Consider the following 27,592-nt stretch of genomic DNA (forward strand, 5'->3'; position numbering starts at 1 on the left):
CCACAGGCTCGTGGTGATACTGATTAATAGAAACGGGCTAATTTAAGATGTAAGAGCTAGCTAGAAATATGCCTAAATCACTGGTCAAACAGTATTGTAACTATTACAGTTTCTGTGTGATTATTTGAGTCTGGGTGGCTGGGAAGCAAACTTACAAGCAGGAGTGGGAAGGATGCATCCCACCTTCTCCTCAGGGTCTTCAGCCACACCCACAAGCCTCACAGAGATAGTCACACAGACAAGGCCTGTGCTATTCCTAGGAAGAGACCAGGCCCACCCACTGGATGACAGAATGCCCATGAACGGCATTCTCCATCCCTACCCTCCAAAGGGAAAGAGTTGTATCAACAGCATATAGGCACACAGTCTCTACAGGCCATGTCCCAGGGGTGTGGAGTCTGGGTGAGCACACGGCATGTGGGTGGGGTGGGGTGAGTTTCTTGTTAAATCACAGGGCACTCTAGGCCTGGGCTGGGCAGATCTGAAGAGACCGGACAGCACACACAAAGTGGGGGAGAAACTCGTGTTGAACCAGAGCCAGGTGGTAGGGACAAATCTTTTATTCATTGAGCAAGTTTTAATGAGTGCTTCTGTGTGGGAATACAGAAAAGCTAAAACTAGCCCCTTAAGAACCTGACAGGTCAGAGCTTATGAGAGCCACAAAGAAAGAAGTTGGGGTAGGGGACAGGGAAGGCACTGGCTCAGAGGAAGTGAGAATGCTGTGTGGACCTCCCAGAACTTACAAAGAGGCAGGATGTGGAGCCAGCGTGACTTCAGTGACTAGTCATGATGCTGCTAGGATAAACCCAAACCAGTTCTTTCTCATCCAGCTGACCCTTTTACCCCTCGTGGTTAAGTCTAGGGTGTGGGAAAGATCAAAACCGACCCAAGACCAAATACCATGATGCAGATCCAACCGGTTGAGAGGTGAAGCCTGGGCTCTGTTCTCCTGCCAGGGTCATCACCAGAGATGATCAAGCTTCTGCAGTTCACAGCCCCTAGCACACACACACACACACCCAAACACAGCAGAACTGCACTGGGCATCGCCTGCACTGACGACTGGGCACCACCTACAGCAGAGGCAAATGCGCCCAGCATCACCTGCAGACACAGGTCAATCCACCCCGGATGTGAGTCATCATGCCCAGAGTCAGATGCAACAGAGATCTGCATTGGTAGATACTGGAAGATGGGCACCTGGGAGGTGTGAGCTGGCAGATGAAGGAAGGGGTGGCTTTCTCATAGGCGTCTTTCCTCTCCCTTCCCACACGCTGGCCACGGCGCTGGGGCAAAGGAGAATAGCACAGTCAGCAGCTTCTGCTGACTCTTTCAAAACCACTTGCAAGAACTGAGGCTGTGAACACAGCTCAGCCACTCAGCTCCCCCTCATCCGTCAGGGGCCCTCGTGACTCCGCACAAAGCCCAACTGTGCCTGACAGTAGACTGGGGGGGGGGGGGAGGTCTCCAGCAAGCCTATCTTCTCTCCTGACTCACAGAGCCTCCACTTCACCCAGCTTGAGACTTCGGTTCCTTGCATGCAAAGAAACCCTTCAGCCTCACAACAGCAGAGCTGTCTGAGGGCTACTGGATCTGGGGAGCAGTTGAGATGAGGGAGCCCTTGTTTTCAATAAATCCCTTTCTAGCAGAACTACCACTCCAAGGTACCCCCCTTTACAGCACAAATTACAAAGCTGAAGTACATGACCACAAAAAGATTCACACTAACAAAAGAACCCCCTCAATCCAACAGCAGATGAACACCTAAGCGAGCAGGCAGACTGTATTTGATTTTCATATTCTATACCAAGCTTCCATGCTCTACGTCCTTCATGCTCACAAGCACCCTGCTGCCCGTTGTACAGATGAAGACACAGGCTAAGAGGACTGAAGAGAGCAGTGGAGGCCACAGCAGGGTGCTCCATCTTTACTCAGGGCAGCAATCCCAAGGGTTGGCACTTCTCCTGCCCTACCCTCTCCATATACTGACACTGTACATATTACGCCAGGCACTTGGGGCCGGGAAGAGTCACCTCAAAGCCTGGCAGTTCACCTCAGTCACACAGCCAAAACCTGGACTATCACTAGGAGGATACCTGCTCTTGGCCTGAGTACTTGGCAGAGTAGACTATAGAGCACTCTGGTCTCCCTGCCCCAGGGCTAGCTTAGGCTGGCCAGGTAAACACTGTCAGACTCAACCCTTCTCCTTGGCTCCCCTGCATAAATAGGGCCCAGGATACTACAGTGTTGCTTTGCCGGGCCAAATGGGAACTCCAAGAGTGGCAATCCATGATCCCCACTAGTCAGTCACTAGCCCAAGACTTCCCCCTCCTGGTGACTTTAGGGTGCTAACCAGTGCAGGAGATCAGCCACTGAAGGGCTCTTCACGCCATCTGTGCAGGAAGCACAACCCACACACAAGCCAGCAGTCTGCAAAGCCAACGGTGTTCCCAGCAAAGGCCACAGCTGGGTCCAGGGCCTGTGACTTATCCCATAAAACACCTGGGGAGCTAAGACAGCGAGCTTATGCAACAGACATACCCTTCAAGTCTTTCTGTTAAGTTCAAAGAGACTCAGGAACTCCCTGCTTTTGAAGTCTAAGGGCCCTCAAAGCATTCTGCCATTGTTGTCACCACTTTTTATGGAGCAAGCTGAAGGCACAGAGTGTAGCGCTAGACACCTTCCTGCGGAAGGTCCAGTTCTCACAGCAGCGCTTCCCTATTACAGAGGTGGGAGCCAAGGTCCAGAGATGTCCTAAAGTCACCACAACGCCTGGTGCTCACTCTTCCCTCTCAGTCAGGGTCACGTTCAAGGTCCTTCCCAAAGTTACTCTCCAAACACCAAATCCTTCGGGTCTAACTCACAAAGTTTTGCATTATATACGGTTTTATGTTAATTTGCCAAAGTTAAGGAGAATGAGAGTCTTGTGTACTGAATAACGGAAACTCTTTTTACACTTTCTTCAGAGTGTTTGCCTGCAGGCCACCCTAGGTGTCTCCAGCCAGCATTATCCTAAAGTCTATTTGACCTGGAGTCTAGGGTTTCAGTAGCCTTCCAGGGACAACAAACACCCTTAGCCCCAGGATCAAGATGGCAAGCAGACAAGCAGACTAGGGATGGGGCACAGTTGAAGGTTTGGGTGCAGGTTCTGAGGAAGGCTATTGGATGTGGAGAGAGCATCAAGTCAGAAGGAGCAGAACCTGGGTTTGACCAGTGTTCCCTTTCTGTGAAACAAGACAGTAGCCCATGGAGGTGGGGGTGGGGGTGGGGCAGGAACTAGCTCATAGCTGGCGGGGTGGCTAGATTCTTTGATATGTTTTCTAATAAATCCCAACTCACTTCCAAGAGAGGCTTCCCCTGCTCTTAAATCATACTGGCCTTAACACCCTTCCCTAAGCAGGCAGATGACCGAATGGCAGGTTATTAAATCCCACACCAGGCCACCCAGCTAGGCACAAATGCAAATGCTTTTCTTCAACCTCCAACCTTGGTCCTCGAACCCTGGACTTACAGAAAGCCCAGGGTTGCAGGCTGTCTAAGAGCAGGGGCAAAGGACACAGTGACACACGGTGCCATAGGACTGGGCAGAGCCCCACGAAGCATCCCCTTCCCAGATTCCACAGCGGGCCCATGGCTGCAGCACCAGCTTGTCAGCACCTGCGACTGCAAAGTCTGGCCCCTCCTCTGGGACTGCTGGATGCCACACCCTGTCTCCCCACCTGAGTGCTGAACAAAGAGTCTTCACACTGCAGATGTGCAGACAGAGGAAGGGGGGAGCCCAGACTGCCCCCCCAGTCACAGGGAAGTATGGGGCAGGCACCCCAGAACACCACCTCCTCCCTGTCCTGTGCTGACCACACCCACTCTGAGGGGGTCACATTAGCAACCCAACCACTTCCCCCACTCTGAGCCATGAAGAGGCACAGATACTGGGGGTTCCTGTACCTCACCTCTTCACTGCATACACTACCATGTTTCTCACTAAACCACTGTCCCAATTGATCACCTGCCCCCCCCCAGACCCTAAGTAATTAAGTCAGGCTCCTACTGGTCTCTTGCTTTTCATTGTCTGTTGTTCTTGCTATTTTTTGTTTGTTTGTTTGTTTGTTTTGGTTTAAGTGTTGAGATAGGGTCTCACTGTATAACCCAACCTGAAACCCTTGACCACTTCAGTTAACACCCTGTCTCACAGGGATCCTCTGACCCCAGGACCAAGCCTGTGCTATTTTACCCCTCCCCCACTGGCCACTACACCTTAAGCCGCTAGTCCCTGCTGCCCTAGCCCTCACTCTTCCTTTTCCTAAGCACTGCACTAGTCCAGCAGGTCTCCACCCCGGCCTCCTTACCCAGGCCCTTCCCTGGGTCCTTCCTGGAGACATGGCTTCCATCCATTTGTTAATCACACTAGTGGAAAACTTCAAGCTGGCGCTCCATGTCACACAGCCCTTCAAAGAAGGCGATACTGTCCCCATGACATAAGTAAGAAACTGAGTCACAGAAGGTTCAGCCTCTTGCCTGGAGATCATAGCCCTGCTCAGGTAACCTGTGAAGGAGAGGACGGAAGAGGAGAGGAGTGCAAGAAGGAAGTGGCAGGGCAGTGTGACACCTGCAGCAGGCCTGCCCAGAATCAAAAGGTCCGCGCGCGCCTGCTACCATCAGGTGCTGGGCATTGAGTAGTCCTTCCGGGTCCCTTAATCATTCACCCAGTGAAGACAGCAGTGACCACAAGAACCCAAAACCAACTCTGGGCCTGGGATCCATCTAGCCTATCCCTCCCTCTGCAAAGCCCTCTGTGTCCACCGACTGTCTAAGTGTGGCTGTCCCACCAGGCCTACCTCTCTCAAGAAGCTAGTCTTCAGCCCCTCCTTGCCTCCCAACCACTGCTGAGCCCACCCACCATCCATGTTTGCGGTTTCCAGGGAGCAACACCCTTCCACATCAGCCATTCTCAAACGGGATTTTCCTGCTCAGGAAGGTTTTAGGAAATCTCTAAAAACACATATTTCCTTAGTCAAGTCAGCTTTAGAAACATGAGATCGTCTTTCTTTCCTATATAACTTGTCTGGACCTCCAATTTTCATAAACACAGCATGACCCTCCCCCAACAGGACGGCAGAATGGACCTGCCAATGTCTTCTCTTCTTTGTCCTCTAATCCCTAAGGGGGCTTACCGCAGTCCTTCAGAAATGGTACCCTTCACTCCTCAGGGAGGCCTGAAAAGGGGGCAAGACAGGCTTGACTGTGCCCTCCTCTGAAGAGCTGGTCGAGATCAACCTAAAAGCAGGCCAACCCCAGCCCTTCCAGCCCCTCTGGGCACGGGGTGGCATTCACCTTCAGTCACCATCTTTGGTGCCAGCATCCAATGGGACCTCAACTGACTCTAAGCTGCACTGAGCCAGGAGAGCAAGGAGCCTTGGGAGAGCCCAAGGCAAGCCAGACAGTTTTCCACACAAATCACTCGCTCTACTGCAGCATTAGCACAGTTTTTAATGGTAAACTAGAACTTAGGTGTATTAAACTCCTGCTCTGGAAATACACAGAGCCCCACCCATCAAACCCTGTGACATCACTCCATGGGGGAACAGGACCTCTCTGTTTACAGACAAGGAAACTGAGGTGGCAAAAGGGAGCAGACACTTGCCTGTAGTGGTTCGGCCCAGGTCCTGACTCCCAAATACACTGGGGAGGTGACCAGGGCAGAGTAAGACCACAGCCGCAGCTCAAGTGACCACCAGCAGCAGCAGCGACAGGGACTCCCACAGGGCCAAGGGGAAGGAGACAGACAGCTTGTCAGAAGTGTCACAGCTATGCTGGAGCTGAAGCCAGCTGCAGCCCCAATCTCTCGCTCCGCCCTGGCTAGAGGAAGGGTGCGCACCCCAGATTGGCTCCTCCACTAGAGTAGGCTGCAGGCAAAGATAAGGTGCCCTGCCTGCCATCTACAATCACCCTGTGTTAAGAACCAGTCATCCCAGACACCCACTGTGGTCTTGGAACTCCAAGAAATCAGGCCTGTGCTGCCAGCATCTGAGACCCAAGCACCCACAGGTCCCTCATCTAGCGCTACTTCCAAGCAGGTCACCCACAAGCATCTCTACACCCCTTTCTGCACTCCCCACCCCCTGGCTCCTGTCCTCACAGAGGCTGCTCCCTGAACTCTGCCAAAACAGTCCACAAGGGACTGAGGGAACCTCCTGTGGGTCTCATAAACTGAGCCTGTCACACAGGACACAAGTCTAAATTCACTGTGCAGACAGGGCCAATGGAGTAGCAATTCTGCACAGCCTATATGCTCTTAAAAATGCAGAGTCTCCACTAGGCATGGTGCACTCTGGAGGCAGAGGCAGGAGGGTCTCTATGAGGTGGAGGCCAGTTTGGCCTACATACGAGTTCCAGCACAGCTACAGAATGAGATATCGCCTCAAAAAAAAAAAGAAAGAAAGAAAAAGAAAGGAAGGAGGGAGAGAAAAAGAAAGGAGGGAGGGAGGGAGGGAAGAGGAAAGAAAAGAAAAGAAAGGGAGGGAGAGGGAGGGAGGAAAGGAAGGAGAGTGGGAAGGAGGGAGAGAGGAAGAATGAAAGAAAAGACAGGGAGGAAGGAAAAGAAGAAAGAAAGCCTAGACAGGAAGGAAAGGGGGAAATGCAGATCCCCAGGCCTCACTCTGGACCCACACAATCAGACAGGGCTGGCCTGCGTTTCGGTACGCTGAGCAGGTGCATATCTGTGCTCAAGCCTGAGGAGTGAGCTTTAAAACCACAGCTCTAACCATCCTGTGACGGCCATGCCCTTAACCTCCGGTGGTTCCCTGGGCCTGGTAAAAGTCCAGATTCTGCAGCTGGGTAATCAAGCTTTTCTCAGCCTAGCTTCCACCCACTTCCCCAAGCTTGACCTCCTTCGCCACCCCGGGAATGCCACCAGTCCTCTGACTGGTGACACCGAAGCACCATGTCTTCCAGGAAGCTTCTCCCAAGCGCACCTGCCGTGTCTGGCTCCCTTTCATTTCCTGAACAGTGAGAACCATGCCCTTTGTCCCTGTTGCCTCGGGACACCAGGCTAGGCACAAGAGATGCCAGGGGCCAAGGACATCTAAGGAGACCCAGTGTCCAGCTCAGGCTCTACACAAGCCTCCAAGTCAACTCAGCAAACTAGGAAGCAGGCAGAGACAGGCCTCCTCTATGAACCTCCTGACAACTACAGCAATGTGCTTGGTGTGTGCCTCAGTTTCCCCCAAATGCAGAAGAGAAGGTCCAATGATTCTACTTTCTCTTCTTGGGAGGGGATGGAGGGTCTGCCCAAGTGGAAGAACAGAAGCCCTAAACTCTGGGACTCATAATTTGTAATAAACGTCACCCCTGTGTGGCCAGCATCCCCTCCTCAGCCAGTCAGGGCCTTAAAGGTGGTCATGGAGGTATCCCTGGAAAAGGCTCACCGGAACAGCTGCCCTGGCCTGGGTCCCAGAACTGGCACCCCTTAGAAAGCCCCTCATAAGAACATAATCCCCACAGAACTGCCAACCTCTACCGCCTCCAGGGGCCAAGAAAAAAGTCTGTCTCATTCCATTTTACAGAAAGGCAGAGAGAGGCCAAGTCACTTTCAGTCCCTTGGCTCTGTCCTCACACCCTGTCCTGACCCACCTCAGACCCCAGCTGGGCTCCCAAGAGCTGGGCTGCAAGCACCACCCCGTTGTTCTTGGCAGGATCATGGAGAAGCGAGCTTGTCTGTGAACCCCACTGAGCTTTGGCCTCTCCGGGGAGGGGAATTCAAAGAAGCAGTGACAGGGACACGAAGCAAGAGTCTAACTAGTGTTTAGACTAGAAGCACAAGTCGTCCCCACCCCCAGAACCCTGAGATCGGTGTGCATGAACCCCAATTACCTGACCTGGGTCAGATTTCATCCCAGAAGAGGAAGTGGGGCCAGAAGCAGAAAATCTTGGCAGCCCACCCCAAGCAAGGGCTCCAGCTTTAAAGGCGATCAGGCACCCCTGCAAGGCAGGAAATGCCCTTGCTCGTTAAGAAGCCCTCCACTGGCCCAAATCTAAGAGGATTCCAGAGCCACAATTGACTCTGCCACTATGAGCTGTAGTACTGTACCTCCAGTCTGCCCTCAACAAAATGGAAGCAAAGAGCATCAGTGTGGATCTGAAGAGTTCTTAACAATACCTAGTGCCCACTGAGCACTAGGACCTTGCCCTTCCCACTTGCCCTTGGCCAGATTTCCTCTACTCAGGATGCTCTCTTTGCCCCCACCTATGCCAGTTCCTGGCGTTTCCTAGATATGCCCGTCTCACCCCAAATATAAACTGTTAGCTCCTAACTCCAGCACTTGATTCACAGGATGACTTTTAGGTCTAGCCTGGGTTCCCTGTCAAGATCTCAGCTCCTCTTCCTTTCCTTCCATATCAGGGGTCCCCTGGCTCTCCCCCCTACTCTGAAGTATTGACTCCATGATGCAACACTCAAATTGACTTGTTCTCTACAAACTGGAAAGCCGTGAACAGCAAGATGAGGGTTCATGAAAAGACACACTCCCAACCCCAGCTTCTTCTTCCTCTCAACTCCCTGGCCCCTAGGTTTGAGCACGCAGAAGACGCCCAAGGGAGTAGGCTGAACTAAATCCCAGGCTGTCCCCACGTCCTGAATTAGAGACCCTGCTTCCTACATTCCGCATATCCACTCTCTCAAACACACGTACACCTTGATTTCCAGCCAAGAAAGCAAAGGAAATAGTTTGGCTGCAAACGACAGTGATCCCCGCACCCATGCCTGGTCTCCCCATGATAGACCGGAATGACCTCAAGGTACCCGTATCCTCCCAGCTTCCCCTTTTCACATCCTACTGGCTGGCTCACATTCTTGCAGCCATTTGCACAACTGCTTTTGTGGAAACAAAAAAAACTCTTCAGATCACTTAAGACTACAGAAATTTCCTGTGCTAACTGCAATGCCCGTGTCTTTCTGCCTAGCCCAATCTCACCTTTATGGGTCAAGATTTCCTGAGGGGTACCTACAGGACACCAAGAAAGATGCTTCAGATACAGCAACGGGACAATTTGTCAACAGGCAGAGCTTTTAGGAGACCTGTAGTGAGCCAACCAGTCAAGGTTCTAGCCCTTAAGAAGCCCAAAGTCAAGACAACTGTAACAAGGGGTTATCAACCCTTAAATAGAAAATGAAGAAAGTAAAGCAAGTTCTAATATGAATCACTTGTAGGGGAGGGGTCTTCTGCCTAGGCTAGGCTGGTATCTGGGGAAGGGATACTTAAATTTAGAGCTAAAAACTATAAGCAAGGCATGTCCAATAAAAAGCACTGGAAAGTAACCTTTCAATCAAGGAAGACATCACAAGCAAAGTCTCTGGGCCAGGGAAAAGCTTAGGGTGTTGAAGAGACAGAAGTGACTCAATTTGTCTGCCAGGGAGACTGTAAAGATGACAAGGGTCAAATCAGGCTGGGAGGTCATCAGTGGCCACATGACAGAGGGTCAGACAGAAGCCATGGGAAGGCTTTGTGACTTTACTCAAGTGTAACAAGCCATCAAGGGATCAAATGATCTGATCAAAACGTTCTATGCTATTCTGGCTGCTCTGCTAAAAGCAGATGCAAAGGAGATAAGTACCGGTACTGGGAGAGGGCAACTATGGTATTGAGGAAGCGCTGAACGGTGGGGCAGGGAGCATGGGTCCTAGATAAACCCTGTGGAAAGAGTCAAAAGGCCTTGCTCTGGGACTGGCTGTGAAGGCAGCAAGGAGTCCAGGCTTCCTGTCCTAAAAGATGGGTAGATGACCAGCCATTTTCAGATGGCAGGACCTGAGAAGCTCCCCCCCCCCATGTTGTCAGGAGCCTGCTGTACCCACATTAGTTTTCTGTCAACCAGGACACGATAAACAATCAGAAAGAGTGGTGGGACCCAGCTGGAGTCAGAGACAAAATCTGCTATTCAAAGTCATGAGCATGAAACACTTAAGATCTTTGTGTTCGGGACTGGTGAGATGGCTCAGCGGTTAAGAGCACTGGCTGTTCTTCCAGAGGACCTGGGGTTCAGTTCCCAGAACCCACATGGCAGCTCACAACTGTCTGCCACTCCAGTTCAAGGGGATCAGACACCCTCACACAGACATAGATGCAGGCAAAATACGAACAGACATAAAATAAATAAAAAAGAGATTACTGTGTTCATAAATTAATAGAGTCTTTTTTAATCATAAGAAAGAATGAAAACTGGGGTAGAAAGTGAACAGGGGATGCTGAGAAGGGAGTCAGGAAAGGCAGTGCTGAGAACAGAACGCTGGAGCCCTCCAACACTCAGGCGCTAAGTGAAGCCATTGCAGGAAAGCAGCTGACAGGCTGGAGGGAGGAACCAGAGAGCCCGGGAAGAATATAACTCTGGGACTGAGCTTTTAGGAGACCTGCAAGGTGGGCAATGCCTGCCAGAATGACCAGTCACTGGAGACCCCCGGTGCCTCTTAGGGGCACTGCTAAGGACGGAACTTTGGAGGAATATACATTGTAATTGGAACTGGGTCCTGGGCTTCAAGGGGGTGAAGTTCAAGGCCCAAAGGGGAGACTGTGGAATGAGAGGGAGGACTTAAGACTGTTCTCACAACCTGCTGGGTAGGAAACCCTGAGGACACATAAGGGGATGGTCACAGGGCCCAGGAGCCTACAAGGAAGCATGACCCTTCAGGCCCTGTAAATACGAGGGCCATTTACACACCTTCTTGACCCTCCATTTACCCACAGCCCCGCGGACCTCCACTCAGCACCCGCTGTTTCTCCCCTAAGCTCGGCCAAGTGGACCCCAGGTGGGACCATGCTGTGCCACTACCAGTAGGTTCCTCCAACAACCTGTGGGCACGGCTGGAAGAAGGGCCAGTCACTGTGCGGTGCTTGCTCCTGGTGCAAGATCCGAGAGGTCCGTGGACCGCTCACCTGCTCCCCAGCCGCGCCACCCCGAGGCCGACAGCCGGCCTCCGCACCCCTTCCCGGCGAAGCGACTGCTCCAATTCGCCCTACCCTTCGGGAGCCTGGCTCCCCCCAAGCCTGGGGCAGACTGCGAGTCCCCGGGCGGCCCTCGGGAGAGCTGCTCCCTATTCCTCTCGCTGTCCCAAAAAGAACCGCGGACGCCGGGCCCCGGACGCCGGTGCGAGCTGCGCTCCCTCCGCTCCCCAGCGCGCACCCTCTGGGCCGCTCGAGTGTCCAGCCGGCTTTGTCTGCGTCGCGGTGCGGGGCGCCCTGGGGATGCGGCCCGGCCCCCAGGGTCGCGACCGCCCGGGACAGCCGCCTCTGCCCACCGCCCACCGCCCACCGCCCGCCGCCGGCCTCCGTGGGGAGCCCCTCGCCTGCGCGGCGCGCCGTGGCTGCCTTCGCCCGGGCCGGGGAGGCCGCGCCGTACCTTTCCCTGCGGAGCCGGGGAGCGTCTTCGCGAGCGGCCTCGGCCTCTCCGCCTCCCCTCCTCCGCAGCCGCCGGGCTTCCTCCTGCAGCCGCCGCGGGGACCGTAGGGCCGAGCCAGCCGCCGCGGCCTGTGCGGGGGCCCCGCTCCGCCTCGCGTCCCCGGCCCACCCCGCCTGTGCGCTCCGCCCCGGGCCCGCCCACCGGGGGCGGGGAGCCCGAGGCCACCCGGCCTGGAGCCGCCGGCGGCACTGCCACCTGTGCTCCCCTATCTTCGCAAATGGGACGCCTCACCCACCCATCTGCCGAGGCTCAGAGCCAGCTCTGCGCTGCCCCGCCCTGCAAAGCCAACGAGGTCTTCCGGCACTGTCAGAGCGCGCTCGCCTCAGTTTACCCAGACTCAGGAGCCGCCCTTTCGAAAGGAAAGAGAGCCCCCTCACCTCCTGGGCTGCCTCTCCGTACCCAGGTCTCGGCTGGGTGTCCACGTCAACCGGGAACCTAAGGTGAAAGGGAAAGAGCACCTGCATACCAACCCATCCCCTCACTGCCAGGCCCATGGTCTGAAGTGGCTCTTCTTTAAAAAGTGTATTTCCCTATAAAAACCCCAAACTTTTAATGAAAGCTGAAGTTAATATTAAGTGACACTTTTTTCTTTAAAAAAATAATTGCTTAGAAATTATTTGTTAGCGAAGCAGTGGTGGCATATGCCTTTAATCCAGTACTCAAGACTTCCAATGTTGTGACCCTTTAATGCATTTCCTCGTGTTGTGGTGACCCCTCAATCATAAGATTATTTCGTTGCCACTTAGTTAATAACTGTGATTTTGCTACTATTATGAATCATAATGTAAATATCTGATATGCAGGATATCTGATATGTGACCCCTTTGGGGTCACAACTCACGGGTTGAGAACCACTACTTAATCCCTGTACCCAGGAAGTAGAAGCAGGCAAATCTTTAAATTCAAGGCCAGCCAGGACTACAGAGTGAGTTCCAGGACAGTCAGGGCTACACAGAGAAACCCTGTCTTGAAGCCACCCTCCCCCCACCACGCCCCAAAGAAAGAAAATTATTTGTTTATCCATCTCTGCATCCCTATTCAGTTTTCCATGTTTTATTGGTAACACGCCATGTCAGCACTGGATCCAAAGGAATACAAGCCTTTGGTGGCATCAAAGCCCCTACTTTGGGCTGTGGCCGGGCAGGTACCCTCCCTGATTTCAACCTGGAGCAGGCCAATGCTGAGCACAGGTCACTATAGGTTCAGCCAGGAGAGAAACTGGATGTGATGACAAACACTTGTGATCCCAGCCTCAGGAGGCCAAGTCAGAAGGGTTACAGAGTTCAAGGCTAGCCTTGGCCGCTTACCAACTTCAAGGCCAGGCTAAGCTACACAGTGAAAGCCTGCCTCAAAGGAACAAAGAGTAGGGGTGTAGCTCATCAGAACAGCACTTTTTAACATACCCAAGACTCTGGGTCCAATCCCCAGGGCTGAATTTTAAAAAGAGACCCAGAGAGCAGACATGGCCCCGCAGAAATGGGCTCTGATGGTCCCTGCCAGAGGGAACCACCTAGGAATCAGCCTCAGTCAGGGGCAAGTCAATTTCACATGAAGTTTCGTCTCACTCAAGATCTTGTCATTGACCAAACTTGAAGTCCCTCTTTCCACTTCTCTTTTAAACACCAGGTCCTCCTGGGGTGGAGCTCAGACTTCCTATTCTCCTCTGTGACTCCTCCCCCTCCACCAGAGAGCAGACCGATTAAGGATGACTTTAAGGGCTCAAGCCCTTGGGTGAATTCTGCCCCTGTGTAGCTACTTGGTCTTAGGCAAGTTACTTAGTGTCTTGTTTCAGTTTCCCTCAACTCTAAAATGGACATAATAAATAGTGCTTGCTCCAAAGAGCTGTGTTAAATAAAAGTATTAATCTGGTCTCATTGGGTAGGAAACTACTTAAATGGCTTTGGGGCAAATAAACAAGAGGTTTAGTTTCTTGTGTAGCAGAAAAGCCCAGTGGTGAGTCAGGTATGCAAAGGCTCAAAATAAACAAATTAATTAATTAAATAAATAAAAATCCAGACTTGATCTTCCTATCACTACCTGAGACAGGAACAGTGAGACAGGTTGTCAGCAACTCAAAGAACACATCCTCTCTTTTTTTTTTCAGTACAAATAGTTGGTTCTGACTGGTTCATATGTCATCCCAAGGCAGTCACTGATGTGATGCCTGGAATCAGTCCATAAGACGTATGGATAGAGTGAAGAAGGAGAATTACAGGGCCCTGTTTACCACCAGAAAGTGAACAGGCCCAGAGCTGTGTGTGCCAAGCATGCAGTAAATTCCCCTCCAAAAGTTATTAAAGATACACACGTTCCAAATGAGACAGATAAGAAAGATCTCCCTATTCCTGGGGCATTGGACAGGTATTAAGAATTATTAAAAACTCTTTAAAAATTGCTATTACTAGCCAGGCAGTGGTGGTGTATGCCTTTAATACCAGCACTTGAGAGGCAAAGGCAGGCGGATCTCTGTGAGTTCAAGGCCAGCCTGGTCTACAGAGTGAGTTCCAGGACAGACTCCAAAGCTACAGAGAAACACTGTCTTGAGAAAAAATATGCTATTACTAGCTGGGCATGGTGGCACATACCTTTAATGCCAGCACTCTGGAGGCAGAGGCAAGCAGATCTCTGAGTTCAAGACTAGCCTGGTTTACAAAGCAAATTCCAAGACAGGTAGGGATACACATAGAAACCCTGTCTTGAAAAAAATGTTATTAATGATAGGTTTTTAAGTTCTTAATGAATGTACTGCTGATTTTCATGTTCTTGTCAGTAAGTGAAGCTGTTGGGGAATGGGGAGATTTTGCTCCCTAATTAGCAGCTATTGGATTCTATCTCTACAGGATTCTGTCTGCCTCGATTTCTTCGAGCAAAAGATTACCAATCAAATATCCAACTGAACTACCCTTGGGCCAGTTGCAGCTGTTTGAAGCATTTGATGGACGCAAAGATTACCCTGGTTTTTCTGGCTCCTGAAGGCACAAAGGCAAGACTGTTTCAGTTTGTAGCAGACTCTTTGCTATCTGAAGCCCAAATGAACTCAGATGATCCCCACCACCATCTCCACCCAGGACAGAGGGAACACACTTCTCCTAGTGGCCTAGCAAAGGGACTGCCATGAGCTATACTAGACTTGTAAACACAAATATCCATTTGTATGTAGATGGAAGTTTCTCTATCCCACACAGGTTCCACAGTAATTTAGTCCCAACAAAACACACAGAGACTTATATTAATGATAAACTGGTTAGCCTATTAGCTCAGGCTTATTATTAACTAGCTCTTACAATTTAAACTAACCCATAATTCTTGTCTATGTTTAGCCATATGACTTGGTACCTTTTATCAGTAAGGCATTCTCATCTTGCTTCCTCTGCATCTGGCTGGTGACTGCAGACTGAGCCTTTCCTCTTCCCAGAATTCTCCTAGTCTGGTGTCCCTGCCTATACTTACTGCCTGGCTACTGGCCAATCAGCGTTTTATTAAACCAATACAAGTGACAAATCTTTAGAGGGTACAAGAGCATTATCTCACAGCACTTCCCCTTTTTTTCTTCTCAAAACAAGAACTATGAATCAAATCTCCTTTCTTTAGCTTTTTTCCCCTGACTATTAACCATAACAACTTGTAACCAACACTCTAAAAAAAGCCAAACATCCATAATCCATTTTTGGAGAATGTGGGAATAGTTTTCTAGACTACTTCCTGCTGAGTGGGAGCACTGATAATCTCATGGGGACCCAAAGAAAATTTAGGATTACAATCAAGTTGTGACTGCTGGATCATCTCAGCCAGCAGTCTTGAGGCTGATCTGGATATAGAACTCAGAGGAAACTGTAACAGAGGTTCTCTGAAACATTGGATCATTTGGTACATCTGCTCCTATCGGAGATTTTTCAGGGGGGTCTTCTTTGATCAAACCTGATTTTCCTTAACCCAGAATGAACTCACAGAAATGAGAATTTCCTGTGGGAATAAAAGCAAAACCTCTCCAAAGTAACATATCTTTTGATTTAAATTTTGAAATCAAGGCATTTTCAAAACATATAGGTTGGGTTAATCCAGCAGCATTTATAATTAAATGTTTTTTAGCAGCTGTTGCTTCCTCCTAAGCAGACAAGTAATTCAAAGACAACACAATAACATACAGTATCCAGATTCTGTGTTTTTCCATCTTTATGTGCCTTTTAAAACTCTATTATTTTATTTTTATATTTACTTTTAAATTTGTTTTTTTGAGACAGGTTTTCTCTGTTTTCTTTGACTTTCCTGGATCTCTGTAGACCAGACTGGCCTTGAACTCACAGAGATCCATCCACCTGCCTCTGCCTCCCAAGTGCTGGAATTAAAAGTGTGTGCTACCATGCCTAACTACTATTTCTTTTTTTAAAAGGACTTTATCTATCCTTTTTCTCCTCTCTTCCAAGCCTATGTATATTTTTAAACACATTGTAAACCATTTAGAGGGTTTTTTTTTTGTCTGAATCTGTCTTTATTGTATATCTCCCTTTTTCTGGTCACGTGACTCTTTAATTTGCTAAGCAATAAGCTAGGATTAAAGTTGCAACTTTGACGGCTGAATCCTCCCCACTCCTCGGCTTCCTCAGAGTCTAGCTTCACGGAAGAGATATTGGAAGAAGCCACATTTTTCTAGTTTCAGTTGGCAGAGCATGAGACTCTTAATCTCAGGTTCATGGGCACGAGTATAATGGTAGTTGCAACTCACTTAAAAATCAAAGCTGGCTTTGGAGTTGGACAGTGGCTATCCTCTAAATCCAAGCATGTTGTTAAAAGAAAAATTCAGAGTTTCTGTCTCATATCAGGAGCCACCTGGTGTGGGTCAGAAGGAAAATAAAAATCTAGGGACTAAGGTTATCAAACTCTGCTTTCAAAAATTCTACTTCTTCCCATACCTATTTTTGTCTCCATGGTACTTTTCTTTGAATATATATGTCTATCAAAATTCAAACTTTCTATTTTAATATGAATAATGTTTAAGTTTTCCACAGTGAACAATAAATTTTCCTACAGTAACCTCTAAGGTCTACAGGAAGAAGATGGGGCCCCATAATGACTCCACCTGGTTCATATGATGCCATTCAGCTGATAGCACCACTTAAGGATTGGATTTGGACTATGAAATGCTCAGAACAATTTCAAGGTAGCTAGCTGAGATGATCCAGCCTCACAGACTACTCTAGCCAGGACTTGAGACAAGCCCTGGACTTCCCCATGATACTTAGACTGAATGATACAGCTACTTCTCCCAGGACTTAACAATTAGCTCAAATTTTTCTTCCAGGATCTCCTAAAGATACTGCCACCCCCAGGTAGAAGGAAGTAAATTTAAGAATATGACACCCACATTTCCAAGAGGTGGGATTGGTAGGTTTTGGTCATTCAGTGGATTATGGATAATATAGAAATGATAGGATAAAAGGATAGATTATTGAATCTACTCTGAAAAGAAAAAAGGGAGGATATAGCTATGATAATATAAAAAGGTAGATTCTTTTTTTTAGAATAAATATTTTTATTTTTTTTCTTTTTTTCTCATTTTTTTTTTCGAGACAGGGTTTCCCTGTAGTTTCTAGAGCCTGTCCTGGAGCTAGCTCTTGTAGACCAGGCTGGCCTCGAACTCAGAGATCCGCCTGCCTCTGCCTCCCGAGTGCTGGGATTAAAGGCGTGCACCACCACCGCCCGGCTTTTTTTCTCATTTTTTTTATTAAAAATTTCCATCTCCTCCGCTCCTCCTCCCCCTTCCCTCCCCTCCCTTCCACCCATACCCCCACTCCGCCCCTCTCCAAGCCAAAGAGCCATCAGGGTTCCCTTCACTATGTTAAGTCCAAGGTCCTCCCAGCTCCCCCTAAGTCCAGGAAGGTGAGCAACCAAACTGACAAGGCTCACAGTGAGCCCATCCATGCTGTAGAGTTCATGCTCATCGCCATTGTCCTTGGTTTCTCAGTCCTCCTCCACCGTCAGCCACATTCAGAGAGTCCGGTTTGGTCCCCTGTTCCATCCAGTCCCATTCCAGCTGGACTTGGTGGTCTCCCATTAGATCTGTCCCACCGTCTCACGGTCCTGACTTCCTTGCTCATGATCTCCCTCCTTTTGCTCCTCATCAGGACCTTGGGAGCTCAATCCAGTAAAAAGGTAGATTCTTGAGTCTACTTTTAAAAGGCAACTATGAGTTTTAAATGTTTTACATTGGATTGGACTTTTGTATATTGTATACAAATTTTGTATATTAAGATTAATTTTGTTAGAACATACTGTACATACATTCCTACTCTTGTTCAAGGTATTGTACCCATACAACTCATTTAACAATGTAATGCAAATTTCTAGTCCTTGAAAATTAGTATTACCAGCTGTTTAGGATAATAAGGAAATGCAGGTTAATAATTAGTCACCTGTTATAATTGAACTTGTAGTCACATTAGGTATGTTTTCAAGGTCAAACAAAAATATTTTATATAGATAGGCCATTATCAAACAATTATATGGCATTTGAGATATTTTAATAACATAGACTCTTTTTTATAACAATGAGACATATCTGCTCCTGGCAGCACCAATCTACTTAAGAGGAGATAATGGGCATCTAAGAAACTCCAATGGAGTTTACTTTCTTTCTGGCAAAAGTAAGCCACTGGGCAAAAAAAAAATCTCCCTGCCTTGACTGCTGACAGTATGCTGTCCTAATTAGATAAGCTGGACACAAAATATCCCGCTTCACAGAAAAATCTGTTGGATATGCTAGGCCTGTAGGCCAAAGATGAATGCCCCAACATTGCAGAGGAACTTTGGGTGACTGTCCTAGCAGCCAACTGTTTCTGCCATTACTCACAATTTTTGGAAGTCGCCTGCTTGCACTTCCTGCTTACTCAATTAATATTATTTCCTTCTTGGGTCTCTGAGATAGTTGAAGACTAGATAGTTATAGTCTCCCTTGTTTATGAGACTCAGAAAAGAAATTCACTAAAGAAATGTAAAGTATATAAGGTTGAGAGATATCAAAAGATAGTTTTGGGTGGTAATGCAAGTTATGATAGAAAGTAAATTAGGTACAAAACTTTAGACTCACCAAGATAGGATAGATACGGAGTATTTTCTCTAAATTTGTCAATGCAAATGGACTAGACATTTTTGATATATTTATTGCCTGTATATATGTATATAGTTATTGCACTTATTGTATAATAGTTTTTCTTATATTAGTTATAGTCTTCTTTTTATTTTAGACAAAAAAGGAAATGTAGTGGCATTTCACTTGTATTTTAATAAATAAAGCTTTCCTGAAGATCAGAGAGTAAAACAGCCACTCTAGTCAGACTTACAGACCAGGCAGTGGTGACATATACCTTTAATCCCAGTAGTCACACTAGTTTACCATAGAAACCAGGCATTGCATGGCTTTAATCCCAGAACTAGAGACTGGAGAGGATTATAAAATGGAAGGAGACAGTTCTCAGACACAGTCTCATTCTAGGATTCCTGGAGGCTGGATTGCCATTTTTGGACTGAGGTCAAGGTAAGAGCCAGTGTTTTGCTTTTCTGACCTTCAGGTTGAGCCCCAATTTCTGTCTCTGAGTTTTTGTTAGTCATGTTTCATTATGCTAGGCATGCTATCATTGGTGCAAACACAAATCATCATCATATGTACATGAGATATGCTGTGATTGATCCAAATGCTTGCTTCCTAGCTAGACAGATTTGGTTCTTGATGCATCATCTAAGAGACACCCTCCTGTGCTGCCTCCACTGATGCTGCAACATTAAACTCAATAAGAGCTTCTCTCAAGTGGTTTTGTCTACTTTTAATGGAGCCAAAAGAAGCAGTAGAGATGGCAGGAGGCAATAATGGCGAAACTCTGGAGTAGCAGTGGTGGTGGCAGCACAACTCAGCAATCATCAGGTCAACCTGCAGAGTGATCGAGCAGCTCGCTGCTTGACAGCTGAAGAAGAGGCACCTTAACAGCTTTTAAAAACAGCCAGCGCAGGAACAAGGGGTATGAAGGAGTAAATAGAGTGGAAAACTGAAGCTGAAGCCAGAAGGCTGTAGGAGCAGAAGAGAAACTGCAAGCTCTGGTCACCAAAGAATTCTAGAGGGCTGTCTGGTCTTTAGAGCCAGTGGGTTTAAGATACCCAAGGCTCAGAAGCTGTAACACTGACTGCTGTCAAGGACTAGGAAATCCTGACTTCCTAGCCCTACCCAAGATAGATATATATATATAGATAGATAGATAGATAGATAGATAGATAGATAGATAGATAGATAGATAGATAGATATAGATTTGTATTAGTCAGATTTCTGTAGAGTAACAGAATTTAGGGGATGAATACTTTCTCTTTCTGTCTCTGTCTCTCTCTCTCTCTATTTCTCTCTCTCTCACACACACAAACAAACAAACACAAATATACATATGGCATTTACTGGAATAATTTACAGGCTATAGTCCAGCTAATCCAACAATGGCTGGATTTGAACAGAAAGCTCAAGAAATCAATAGTCGCTTGTCCACAAGGCTGACTATGTCAGCTGGTCTTCAGTATATGCTGGAATCCAGAAGAAGCAGGTTCCAATGCCAGAGAAAGGATGGACTTGCCAGCAAGAGGGAGAGCAAGCAGGCAGAGAGCAAAAGCTTCTTTCTTCCACGTCCTTACATAGACTTCCAGCAGAAGGTGTGGCCCAGATTAGATATTGGTTAAAGGTGTGTCTTCCCACTTCAAACATCCAGATTAGAAGTAGATCTTTAAATTTCATACTCACAGCTGTGTCCTCCATTTGGGAGTTTTAGTTAATTCCAGATGCAGTCAAGTTGACAACCAAGAATAGACATCACAATACTTGAAAGGTGAAAGGTCCCCAGTGTCCTAGGCTGGCAAGAACATTGTTAACACTATAGGGTACCACCTACTGTGGCTCCTACCTGCCCCTGGTTTCATATATTATTGTCAGACACTGGAGGATACAAAAGATGCCAAAGATCACAGGTGGGAGCACTTGCCTATGATTTCTATCTGGGTGAAACGTAAGGACCCCAGGCAGAGGACTGAAGCATAAGGAATATTTGTCTACGTTTGAGGAACTTCCCAAGCCACACATCCTTCTTCACATCCCTACTTCAAAGCCAGAACCTCACTTTCCCAGGCTCCTTTGTAGCTAAGATGTGTTGTGGGATATTCGTACACTGTGTGAAAATGTATTGCTGTGATTGGTGTCATAGAAAGCTGAACAGTCAATAGATACAAAGAGCTGAGGTAGGATTTCTGGAGACAGAGAGGACTCTAGGAAGAAGTGGGGTAGAGATGCCAGAAGACACAGAGAGGAAAGAGGAGGCGCAGTTGGAAGAGAGGTAACACCACATGATAGAATGTAGATTCATTTAAATGGGTTAACTTGTTATAAGAGCTAGTTAAAAACAAGCCAAGCTTTCATAATAAGTCTCCATGTTGTTGTTGTTGTTGTTGATGGTGGTGGTGGTGGTGGTGGTGGTGGTGGTGGTGTGTGTGTGTGTGTGTGTGTGTGTGTGTGTGTGTGAGTGTGTGAGCTGGTGGCCCAAAGTAAAATCCATCTACATATGGCATCCAATGTGGAGGCTCAAATATCCAAACATAGGGCCTGAAAAAGCTAAGAGAAGTTCTGGACAGGGAGCCAGATGTGGCTTCCTAGTTTTGCAGTCTCCCAGGAAGGCCAGTACTCAGCATACAGAGGCACAGCTACCGGTTGCTGCCCGCAGTCTGGAGCCAGCCACCAGTGACATGTGCCAGCACCATATGCTAAGCTGAGTCACACCACAGTTGACCTGGTAGTTTAAGATTTGTCTCATGCAGTCAGAAAATGCTGTTGGCACTTAGCAAAGCCCAGTCCAGACACACAAAACCTCTAAAAAGGTACACTATGTTTTAAAATGTGCTTAGATACTAAAGAAAAAAGAAAATGGGTGTAGACAGTCATAGAAAAATCATTTAAAAATAATAGTCTTTAAAAAATTTAAGTAATATAAAAAAAATAAGCCATGTAAAGATGGAAAATACGCAGGGTTTCTGGTTCCTGTATGGTGCTTTGTTGACTTTGAATATTTAAATGCTAATATGCAAAAATTAATAGCTGCCAAGAGACATTGTATTATGGAAACTACCAAATTAAACCAACCTACATATTTTAAGAATGTCTTAACTTCAAAATGGAAGTCAGAAAATATGTTGAGTTGAGGAAGAGGTTATGCCTTTGTTTCCACAGGCATAACCTGTGGATGTTCTGGTTCTCTTCAAAATCAATGAAGATCAGATTTGATTGAGGGAGACTTCATGAAAATCTTGGCTACAGACATAAAAGAAGAAATCAAGAAAGACTACAGGACAGGTGACATACATGCTGATCCTTCTACATGGGAACAGCTCAAACTGGATGAGACATGATTGGTCCTTTTAGCTATAGAGTCTTCATGACTTATTATTACATGCCATCTTTTTATGTGGCATAGACAGAGCTTTAGTTATACAGTACAGACAAACTTATAAAGTTGACAGGTGCTTTTTACCTACTCAAACAAAACAAAAAAAGTTTGCTGACTTGTGCACACTGCATGCTCTTTTATACAGATATATAAGTTACCTTTAAAAGTTTATGTGTTTTCAGGCCAGGTGATGCTGGCACATGTTTTTAATCCCAGCACTTGGGAGACAGAGGCAGGAGGATGTCTGTGAATTTGAGGTCAGCATGGTCTACAAGAGCTAGTTCCAGAACAGGCTCTAAAGCTACAGAGAAACCCTGTCTCAAAATAAAATAAAAAAACAAGTTTATGTGTTTTTGGAGGAAAAAAAGGACAGACACTAATAAAGAAAAGTAGCCCGGGTGATCCAGCCTCTCAGAATGTCTCTGTTGTAGTTTCATCAAAATTCTGCATCTGGAACAATTTTGAAGCTGAGATGGTTCAGCCTCACAGACTACCCAGCCAAGACTTCATATAAGCGCTGTCTTTCCCATTACACAGAGACTAAACAGAAAATAACATGGCTAGCCCCACCAGGATTTGACCATTATCCCAATTGTCCAAGGGTCCTCTAAAGGTACTGTTGGCCCAGTGAGCAGTATCTAGACAACAAAAAGCAGTCTAGAGAACACAACACCCACATTCACAAGAGTTGGGGTGAGTAATTTTTAGTCATTAAATAGATTATGGATGTTTATCATCATTTAGGGGGGTTGGTTACAAGTTATTGTTGGTAGTGGTTATGGTCAGGAAAGAAGCTGAACAAAGGAGATTAGATTGAGAGATCTCATTCTGAAGGGAAAAGGGGAGAAATAGAAATGATGAGATAAAAGGATGGATTGCTGAGTCTACTTTGAAACAACCACTATTCCCAAATATTTTACATTGGTATGGATTTTTATATATTGACACAAATTTAGGATTATATTTGTTATATTGTCTATATGTTTCTACAGTTTCTATACTGTCTATATGTTATTTTTAAGGTATTACACCTATGCGGATCATTTAAAAATATAATGTAAAGTTCCAGTCCTTAAAAACTATTATTATAAACCATTTAGGATAGTTAAGAAACACAGGTTAGTAGTTAGTCATCTATAACGATCAAATTTATAGTCATGTCAGGTATGTTTTCAAGGTTAAACTGATATATTTTAAGTAGATAGATGGTCTTCAGACACTTTAGAGACCTACAGATATGACATTTAAATTTTTTTAATAATATAAAGTTTTTTACAACAGTCAGATATGTCTGCTCCTCCTACACCAATTTACTTCAAAAAAGGATGATGGACATTGAAGAACCCCCATATGAAGTTTGCTTTTATTGTGACAAAGTTAGCCATTTGGGCAAGAAACTGCCCTGGCCTTGCCTGCTAAGCAGAATACAAAAAAGGCAACTGCCAAACTTTGCCAAGACAAGGTAGGAAAGTCCTTCAAAATTCCTGCTTCACAGAAAAGTCTATCAGATATTCTATGCCTGTAGGCCAAAGATGGATGCCCCAATGTTTCAGAGAAACCTTGGGTAACTGTTCAGGCAGCCAGCTGTTTCTGTAGTTTCTATAGTTTTAGAAGTTGTTTGCTCTATACTTCCTGTTTACTCAGGTAATGTTCTATCCTTCTCAGGTATTTGATGGGGTTAAAGACTAGATAGTTATAGTTTTACAATTTTCCTTGTTACCAAATTAAAAAAAGAAACTTACATAGAAGTTGTAAAGTTTATAATGTTGAGAAACATAAAAGCTTAAGTTGTTTATCTAAGAAGATGTTTTAAGGTCTATAAAGATGTTGTGAGAAGGCCGCTTGGCCATGTCAGCCACCCCACAACTCAGACCCACAATAATCACACAGAAACTATATTATTTAATTCACTGCTTGGCCCATCAGCTCTAGCTTCTTATTGGCTAACACTTATATCTTAATTTAACCCATTTCAATTAATCTGTATATCACCACATGGCTGTGGCTTACCAGCTAAAGTTCTGGCATTTGTCTCTGGCAGGGCTACATGGCTTCTCTTTGACTCTGTCTTCTTCCTCCCAGCATTCAGTTTAGTTTTTCCCACCTAACTAAGTTCTGTCCTGTTATAGGTTCAAATCAGTTTCTTTATTCATTAATCACAGCATACAGAGGGAAATTTCATATTATCTCCCCTTCCTGTTTAAATAAAAAAGGAAGGTTTTTAATTACATATAACAAAACAGGTATCAAGCAAGAATTATAGCTACAATACTTATATCTACTTTATGTTTTATCATAACTAAGGAAAACTATATAAGTTCTTCAACTCCATCAAAGACTCCAGAAGAATATAATATTACCTAAATAAACAGGAAGTGCATTTTTAAAAAACTTCCAAAACTCTAGAATTAACAGAGACATTTCACTGCCGGGAAAGTCTTACAAAGTTCTTCTGTATCATTGGAGCATCCATCTTCATCCCACAGGCCCATAGTATCCAGCAGACTTTTCCATGAAGCAGGAAATTTCAAAGACAGTTCTGCCTATATTGGCAGTTTGTCAGTCACTTTTTCTGTGACCTGAAGAATGTATGGCAGACTTTTCCAGGAAGCAGGAACCCCAAAGGACCATCTCACCTTTAGGTAAGTTTAGCTGTCATCTATCCATGGATCCTGCATATCCAGTTTATCAAGCAGTCCAAGCAAGAGCAGTTTCTTGCCCAAATGGCTAACAAACTCCATAAGGAGCCTCTCAATGCCCATCTTCCTCTCGAAGTAGATTGGTGCTGCCAGGTGCAGCTGTGTCTCACTGTCGTGAAAAGTTCTAAATTCTTTAAAACATTTTAAATGCCATATTCTGTAGTCTTTGAAAGATTTGAAGAATCCCTATCCATCTAAAATACATTTCTATACACCTAGAAAATCTAACTAACATGACTACAAACTTGACTATTATAGATGACTCTCTACTTACCTATATTTCTTAATTATACATTTTTAAATGAGTTGTACAAACACAGTACCTTAATTAAGAGCAGAAATATACACATAACAAAATTGACCTAAAATTTGTATCAGTAGAACAAGATCCATACCAATGCAAATTATTCATATCTATAGCACATCCCCCTTTAAATGTAAACAAACATTTACAAACAATATTTGGAAATATGGGTGTATTCTCTCCAAACTGCTTCCTGCTGTTTATTGGGCAAAGTAATTATTGGGGATGTTCACAGGGACCTTTCAGGAGGTCTTGGTCCATCAAGCCACATTAGCCTGGAATGATTCCATGAGTTCTCATCCTCTGTGGAAACAAAAGAAGAATCTTTTTTCCAAGGCAACATATCCTTAGACCCAAATTATGAAGACAAAATACCTTTAAAGTATATATGTTGGTTACTTAGCTCCTTCACAGTCAAAAAATTCAAACACAATAATATACATAATCCAGACTTGGTGTATTCTCCATATTTCCATGGCTTACTTGTTTTAAATATATTACTTTTTGATATTTAGTCTATTATCTTTACACCTTTAATTTATGACTGTCTGTACTCCGACTCTTTAAAGACTACCTTTTTAAAAAAATATTTACTTCTTTTTATAACTGTCTATTTTCTTTTTCTTTTCTCTCCCAATCCTATGTACATTTATCTAACACTGTGGCCCATTTAGAGCTCATTTTTATCTGAATCTGTCTTTATTGTATATCTGTAATTATTTTCTGACCAGAAGTATTTCTTAAAATGCTAAGCCCTTCTTATGAACTTAAGCAGCACCATTGCTAGGGGAAATACGGCACTTCCTGTTTGCCCTGCCCAGTCCAACATGGCGGAGCTGTTCACTGCCTCTGAGAGCCATGTACATTGCCCCGTTTTTAAGCACACAGCAGGTCTATGTCTCCATTCAGCGAGTTGTAACACTCTGCTCACAAAACCCCATTTAAATGCTTGGCCTCCCAGAGGAGTCAGAGTTCATGCTAGCACGGACCATGGCTGGGAAGAAACAGTTTTAAAACAGTGTGGCTTTTTTTCTGCTACCGCTAAATCAAGAAAACATCTCTTAAAGGAACTATGCCTTTTCTTGCTTCTAGCAAACAGAGCCCACCCAAGAAAATGCTGCTACCAAACCATGCTTAACTCTGTTCTTTTGTGCCTAGGATTCCTTTTTAAGCTTTCTTAGGTTTTACATGGATTTAGTTGGCCACGTTGGCATGCCAATTTGTTGTAAGAAGACCACTTGGTTATATCAGCCACCCGGCAGCTCAGACCCAAAATAATCACACAGAAACTATATTATTTAAATCACTGTTTGGCCCATTAGCTCTAACTTCTTATTGGCTAACACTTATATCTTAATTTAACCTATTTCAATTAATCTGTGTATCGCCACGTGGCTGTGGCTTACTGGATAAAGTTCTGGCATCTGTCTCTGCTGGGGCTACATGGCTTCTCCTTGACTCTGCCTTCTTCCTCCCAGCATTCAGCTTAGTTTCCCCCACCTAGCTAAGTTCTGCCCTGCTATAGGTCCAAAGCAGTTTCTTTATTCATTAATGGTAATAACAGCATACTGAAAGAAATTCCACATCATAAAAATATTTTAGGATGGAAATACAAGTTATTATAGAAAATGGTTTAGATATAAAACTTTTTGGACTCATCAAAAGAGATGGATAATAGAGTGATTTCTTCAAATTTGAAATACAAATAGATTAGACATTGTGAATATAATTCTTACTTGATAATTATTATTATTGTATATAATTTTACTGTATTGGAGTTAAAAAAAACCTTTCCTTTTTATTTAGACAAAAAGAGGAAAAAGATGTGGGATATTTGCACACTGTGTGAAAATGTATTGCTATGACTGGTGTAATAAAAAGCTGAACAGCCAATAGATAGAGAGAGGTTAGGCAGGATTTTCAGGGAACAGAGAGGACTCTGAGAAGAAGAAGGGCAGAGAGGCCATGAGAGACGGAGAAGAAACAGAAAGTGCAGGAAAAAGAGAGGAAATGCCACATGATAGAATGTAGATTAACATAAATGGGTTAATTTAAGTTATAAGATCTAGTTAAAAAACAAGCCTAAGCTAAGGCCAAACTTTCATAATTAATAACTCTGTGTCATTTTTTGTGAGCTGGCAGCCCAATGGAAAAAAATCAATCTACAAAGATGATCAGACAACATAGACCCTGCCAATGAGAGAAATCACTGAAAATTTGTATGTAAAAGGAAGTAATGTGGAGAGCCAGGAAACTCAGAATCTGTACAGAAGAAGGATAGCAAGCTGGGACTGGAGGCTTATGGACAACAGCAGGAGAGGGATGTAGTGTCTGCCACATAAATGAAAACACACCGTCAGGTGTCTATTATTACATCACTCCCCCAAACCTGGTAGCTTAACAAAAACTCTCATTTTTCACAAATCTTTGAGTTAACTGGACAGTCTGCGGCCATATGGCATCGATTAGACACAGCAAATGGAAATCCGGCTGCAGCCACACAGGACATTCCCAGCAGAACCGTCTAGACTTCCTTACAGAACGGCAGCCTGGTTTCTCAGAGGACGAAAACGGAAGCTGCTAAGCATCTTAAGACTCTGGTCCAGGTCTGGCAAATAATCATGTCTCCCACACTCTACACCAAAGTCAGAGAGCCAGCCAGGACTCCGAAGAAAGGTAATGG

The 27,592-nt window shown here is 45.7% G+C and overlaps 1 protein-coding gene across 3 annotated transcripts in view; it reads right to left on the bottom strand.

Moving 5' to 3' along the window:
* Smox (spermine oxidase) overlaps positions 1–11,540 on the bottom strand; it is a 34,029-nt gene extending 22,489 nt beyond the window's left edge. For all 3 annotated transcript variants that reach the window (XM_038330429.1, XM_038330428.1, XM_038330427.1), the window contains exon 1: positions 11,386–11,540. The gene's annotated coding sequence lies outside the window, so the exon portion shown is untranslated. The remainder of the gene's footprint in view (positions 1–11,385) is intronic.
* Between the last annotated feature and the right edge of the window lie 16,052 nt (positions 11,541–27,592).

This window comes from Arvicola amphibius, chromosome 5 (genome assembly GCF_903992535.2).
Source record: "Arvicola amphibius chromosome 5, mArvAmp1.2, whole genome shotgun sequence".
NCBI classification, from domain to species: domain Eukaryota; kingdom Metazoa; phylum Chordata; class Mammalia; order Rodentia; family Cricetidae; genus Arvicola; species Arvicola amphibius.